The sequence below is a fragment of the Chrysochloris asiatica genome, unplaced genomic scaffold (genome assembly GCF_000296735.1).
Source record: "Chrysochloris asiatica unplaced genomic scaffold, ChrAsi1.0 scaffold00070, whole genome shotgun sequence".
NCBI classification, from domain to species: Eukaryota; Metazoa; Chordata; class Mammalia; order Afrosoricida; family Chrysochloridae; genus Chrysochloris; species Chrysochloris asiatica.
The window spans coordinates 16114215-16121013 of NW_006408588.1; positions in this window are offsets into that span (position 1 = coordinate 16114215).

Here is a 6799-nt window from a genome sequence, read left to right on the forward strand (position 1 = left end):
ATTCTGTGTTGTTGTTGGCAGAGCTCTCTGCTATAAGTCCACCCGATCCGCCATCTTGTTTGTTCCCACCTTGTTTGTTTTTTTATTGTGAAGTGAGTGATAGTTTACATGGGAGAACATCAGTTTTACACTCATTGTTTCATTGCAATGATCACAATCCCCACCGTGAATCATCATTCAGCAAAATTTGCTTCTATTCCCTCTGTGGGGTTTTTGTTGTTGTTGTTGTTGTTTTTCTGGATGTACACAAAAACACTTAGGAATATATAATCATTTAAACAACCAAAGGGCACACTCTGTATGCCTGCCTCCTGGCTATCAGTACATAGCCTTTCTCTTTCCATGAGTCCAGGGTTCTCAGCTGCTCTGTCTCTCCATGTCCTCATCTCTGCCTCCATCTTTGGTGTTGCTACTTCTCTGGATAGGGTCCCACATTCTGCTTGTGATCTTCTCCCTTGATGGTTCCTAGTGTCCTCTGTTCCTGGACTGTAAGATTAACTACTTCCCTGTTTTTGTTACAAAATTTCTGCCTTTACAGTTGTGACAGTAGCAATTAGTAAGATAACAATTATTCACTATTAAATCATAAGAATATTATCCCCATCTCGATGAAAACTATCCAATGGGGATTCTGCCTTCCCCCACACACTTTGAAACTAAACTCCCTCTTGAAAACTTGTAAGCCAGTCACTTCATGCCTTTATCCTCCCTCATTTTAGGTAGACAATGTCCAAGTTGACCATCTCTATCTACCCTGTATACAGAAAGGATAGCATTGACGTTTGATGTGAAGACTCCTTCCCTTTCAGTTGGCATATACATCTGTAAGTATAGGTCAAGTTCATCAAGTTGTAGAAATTTACACTTGTTTCCTTTATAAAATAAAATAATTTTTTTAAAAAATCTTCCTCTAGTCAAGTTCTGATTATTAAGTCATCTAGGTTAGGTCAAAGGGTACTGTGTACAAGTTTGGGCATTGTTGTGCATCTCCCCTCACTTCATATCAGCTAGACACTTCACTCTCAGCTCTAGCCCTTTGTGGCAATGTCCTTCTCCATGGGCTCAGGTGTCTCCAGGTCTCACCACACTTTGGACCAACCAGCCCTTCCTCTTCTCTCTCTCAGCTCCAAGTCAATGAGAGTCTATGGCATGTGGCTGACCTCATCCTATTTCTTCATTGCTGCCTTTTCCCCTCTTCCACTCACCAGTAGACCTATGTGGTTGCCAGCAAGCTTACATGCTTGTTCATGTGTTCCCTTTGAGTTTCAGTATTAGCGGGGAGTGTTTTGTTTTTTAAAGAAAAGGAATATTTATTAAAATAAGAAAATAAATCACAACAGATGGCAAATTTTTAAAAAGTTGCCAAATACTACAAACTTAACAAAATTCAGAAAAGTTACATAACTAGTGAATTATACCTGTATGTCACTTACTTGAATTTTGGCTGTTCGAGCAGGTTCAATTATCTTTTGATTCCATTTTCCACAAACTTTTTGAAGCCCCCTCATAGACTCAATGGCAGCTGGTACTAGTACTGGTACTGTGAGGCAGGTATTGGCAACCTAATAAAAAGACAGAATTTAATATGACATGACAAACATTAAAGCGGAGGTAGGACAAACTACGTTGGGTGCTCAGAGGACTCAGAATGGAGGAGTTGAAAGATCCTTTATGAAGGGTAGCATATTTGAGCCAGGATTTGAAGGAGGAAGAAGAGATTACCAGGCAGAGAGGTGGGGCAAGAATCATTTTCCAGGTACAAAAGTCAATAAAATAGACTCATAAGAGGACATCCTGGGATGCCTGGGAAAGAGTAGGGTTGGGAAAAAGAGAGTCAGGAGATAATTTTGGTACCTGGACCTTGCTTGGTGGATTCCATCTTGTTATCAGATTTCAGCATTGCAATCACTGCCACAGAGATGTCACCTGTTAGAATGCCTGTAATTTACCTCAAAATATTTCAGCATGTGGGTGTGCCACCTGGATTACTCTATAACTCAGGGGCTTCTTGAATTTCAATCAAGAATGAATAGTACAGGGTGATAAGTTGGTAACTATCCAGAACATCTGTTGTTTGTCTAAATCAATGCAAAACACTACACTAATCAGCATAGTGAAAGTCAGAGAAGAAGGTCTGTAGGTAAATTAGTGGCCTATCAACTATCATGCTAATGTCAGAAAGGAGTTCTCTTGTGAAATTAGACATTTGTAATAAGCACTCTATCACAAGGTCAGTAGTTCAAACTCAACAACCGCTCCTCAGAAACCCTAAACAGAGTAGCTATGAACAGTCACAACAAGATATATGTAAGGAACTGTGGCTAAGTGCTTGGGTTAGCGGCTAACTGAAAGATTGGAAGTTCAAACCACCAAGAGCTCTGAGAGAGAAAGAGATGGCAATATGCTTCTGTGATGATGCCAGCCTAGGAAGCCCTGTGGCACCATGCTCCTCTTTCCTATAAAGTCACTATGAGTTAGAATTGACTCGGCGGCAACGGGTTGGGGTTTTGTTTGTTTTGTTTTGTTGGTAAGACATATGGAGTCCTGGTATGGTTCTGTGGGTTAATGAGCTGGACTGCAAGGTCAGTTTGAAGCACAAGATCGGCAGTTCAAGTTCACCAACCACTCCTTAGAAACCCTACACAGGGTCACTATGGGTCAAAACCGACTCAACGGTACTTAACAACAATGTAACAGTGTCATCAATGTCCTGCCCCACAGTCCCTCTGCCCACCTGGGTTACTTGCATCAGAGGTTGAGACTTAGTCACCTCATGCACCTGTGTTTCTTGTCTTTTCTGACTGTTTTCTCCACTGCCATTGGAGTTCATGCTGCTCAAAGCAAGTACCATCAGAAGAGTTAACACCCCAGGGGTGATCCTCAACCAATGCAGGATGGGAGTCAGTGGATAAATACTCCAGTCTCCTAATTCTTTGGTGAAAAATTCTGAGATTTGCTCCTCACTGTCTCAGAGGGTCCCCAGATGGATTAAAACCCATTTGAAACAGCACTAACTCTCTCCTTACTTCACCCCCTTTATTCTCTTTCTGTCTTTCCTGCTTCTCTTCCCCCACTCCCTCATGGATGCTTCCTGAAATCATCTCCCAAGTAAAATAGCAGCACCTAAAAGTCTGCTTATGGGGAAATCCAAACTAAGTCAACAACTGGACTAGTAAAATGGTTCTCCTTCACTGTGTTCACAGAATGTTAGAATATAGTTTAGGTTCTATCCATCAAATTGATGCTAGTGAAGTCCCTAAATAACTCTAGAAGCACCTAGCTGGGAATTCTGGAAGATTCTGCCTGTAAGCTAAAAGGTTAACAAGAACCCTACCTCTGGAGTGTTGGTGTTTGTTTTGATTAATGCTTAAAGGAAGGTAGCTTGCATGCTGTTATGATGCTAGAAGCTATATCATTGGTATTTAAAACACCAGTAGGGTCAGCCGTAGTGGATATATTTCAACTAAGACTAAGACACACTAGGAAAAAAGGCCTGGCAATCTACTTCCAAAAACTGGCCAATGAAGACCTATGGACTGCAACAGAATATTCTTGGATATAGGCTGGAAGATGAGTCCCTTTGAAGGAAGGAAAATCAGAATGCACAATGGACTTGAGTGTATCAATGTTCATGAGGATGACAAGGTACTGGACAATCTTTGGTTCTGTTGTACATGGGTCTCCATGAGTTGGAGCCAATTGGACATCACCTAACAACAACAGTATAATTGGAATACCTAAAAGATCAGAGATCTGGGGACTCCCTTAAGCCTACAGAACCAATGGCATGACTGGTTTTTATACTTGCTTCCTAGTAGAAGTTTAGTTCATGAAGGGATAATTGGATCTGCAACTTGCTTCCCTCATGACACATGACTAGGAAGAGCTGAGTCTACCCGAATGTTCCTCAGAAGAACGGTGTGGTGATCTACTTCTGAAATATCAAGTCATTGAAAACCCTATGGAGTACAGTTCTACTCTAACATACATGGGGTCACCTTGACTTAGGTGACAACTGAGCTAAATCTCATCCTATTTAGCCAAGCCCATTTTCAGCCAAAAGGAGCCCAAGAATCATCACTGACAAATTAGTCTGTGGTTTATTGTTGTTAGGGACTGTCAAGTCAGTTCTCACTCACAGCAACCCTATGTCCACCAAAATGAAACTCTATCCCTCCCTCTCTGCTCTATTCTCACACAAACATTCTGTTTGAATCAATTGTTGGAGCCACTGTATCAGTCCGGTTCATTGAGGGTCTTCCTCTTTTTTGTTGACCTTCCAGTTAGCCAAGCACGATGTCATTCTCCAAGGACTGGTACCTCCTGATAAAGTATGTGAGACAAAGTGTCACCAGCTTTGCATATAAGGAGCATTCTAGCTGGACTTCTTCCAAGACAGAGTTCCACCTTCTAAAAGTAGTGCCCCTGAATTCATATGCTCCTTCAAGTCCCCAAATGGTACCTATTGTTATTTATGTCTGTCATCTATTGGTTTGCTCCTTCCATTTCTTCTCCCACACCAACTTTGTGAGAAGGTAAGTTCTGGTCTGGTTGATCTCCGTCTCTCTTAGTATCTTCAACAGTAGCTAAAACATAGGTGCTCAACAAATGCTCTGTTCAGTGTGAAAGATGGCAGATACAATTGAGGTCAAATAATGGAGGGTCTTGGCTTCTAATAAAAGGAGTTTACATGTGATCCTTCAAGATTGTTTGCTAGGCTGTGGTGGTCATGAATATTGCTAAGAGTCTGATAAAACTTAGGAGCTACTGCCCTCCCTACCCATGATCATACACATAAAATTGTACCTGAGACTTCAGGGGATGGATAGACCCCAGGTTCAAAATCCCAGCCTCTAGTCATGCACAAATAGTCATGACAAATTTAACCCTGTGTTTTAAGAAGATATTCTAGTGGTCATATGATGGAGGGAAACAGAGCACTAGAAGGCTTTTGTGAAAGACCAAGAACAAGAAAGTGTAGGTGATTTAGTGGTGCAATGGTTAAGCACTTGGTTGCTAACTAAAAGGTTGGCAGTTCAAACCTACCCAGGAGTTTTATGTAAGAAAAGACCTGGTGATATGTTCCTATAAATATTGTGTTATTGTTGTTATTAAGCGCTGTTGAGTTGATTCCAACCCATAGCAACCCTGTATTGGGTTTCTGAGGAATGACTGGTGAGCCTGAACCACTGACCTTGCAGTTCCAATGGGCCTTGCATTCCAGTGCATTTACCCCCAGCAGCACTACAAGCTGGAATTTACTCAATAGCACACAACAAACAAAGAAAAGAAATGGGAACATTTCTGAGATAGAATCTGTAAGCTTTTCTCATTGACTAGATGGTGGTGGTATAAAAGAGAGAAAAGGCAAGTTAGCTGTGAGTGTTCTGGCCCGGGACCCTGATGGATGAGGTAACATTAATGAGCACAGAAACAGATAGGTCCCTTCCTGTGGTGAGATGAAGCATAGCCTGACCTTCAGGGCTGAGTCATAAGCACAGACTTTGGCCTCCACTCAGGCTGCCCTGTAGTTCCTGGGAAACAGCCTGAAGAAAAGAATACAGCAGGAGAGAGGGAACCTGCTTCCTTTCTTTCTGAAAGTACCACCTTCTCTAAGCATCCGTTTTCTCCCCTTTTGCTGAATCTTTATTGGATAAGTCAACTAAGCATCTAAGAACTGTATAGAAGTTAGGGAAAGAAAGTAAAAGTCTTAGCCTCTTCTTGGCTATTTGTGGCCTAAAAGGTCTTTCAGGAACCCTGATGGTACAGTTGGTTAATTGTTGGGCTGTTAACTCCAAGGTCAGTGATTCAAACCCACCAGCCACTCTATGGTAGAAATATGAGGCTGTCTGCTCCTGTAAAGATTTACAGTCTTAGGAACTCAAAGAACCTGGACCATTCTGCTCTGTAGGGTCGCTGTGAGTCTATGGGCTGGAATTGACTTCATGACAGTGGATTTGGTTTAGTTTTGGTAAGAGGTCTTTAGCTCACACCATGCCTCTACTGGACTCCTGGTGTGGCACTGTAGGACCAGCACTGGACTACAAACCACAAGGTCAGCAGCTCAAACCCACCAGTTGCTCCTTGGAAACCCTATATAGTGTTGCTATGAGTCAGAACTGACTAAATAGCACCTAGCAACAACATATCTCTACTGCTGAACTGTCTGTGCTTGTAACTGAAGCTACCTCCCTTCCAGCCCCCCACACCTATTCAAGGACGTTGCTCCAATAATTAATTTTCCCTTCATTCTCTTGTTTTATTGATTTGCCCCCTTCTATTGAAGTGAGGCGGCATGAGAGGCACTCACTCACCTATGCCAAGAAATTTGGAAGACAACTATCTGGCCGACTGATTGGAAGAGATCTGTATTTGTGTCCATTCCAAAGAGAAGTGACCCAACGGAATGCAGAAATCATAGTATCTTTGCTATCACATGTGAGTAAAGTTTTACTAAAGGTAATACAGAAATGGCTGGAACCATACATTGGCAGAGAACTTCCAGAGGTTCAAGCTGGATTCAGAAGAGGCCGTGGAACAAGCGATATCATTGCTGATGTCTGATGGATCTTGGCTGGAAGCAGAGAATATCAGAAGGATGTTTACCTGTGCTTTATTGACTACTCAAAGGATTTCAATTGTGTGGATCATGACAAGCTATGGACAACATTGCAAAGTATGAGTATTCCAGAACACTTAACTGTGCTCATGAGGAATCTGTACATGGACCAAGAGGCAGTTGTTCAAACAGAACATGGGAACATTGAATGGTTTAAAAGTTAGAAAGGTGTACAACAAG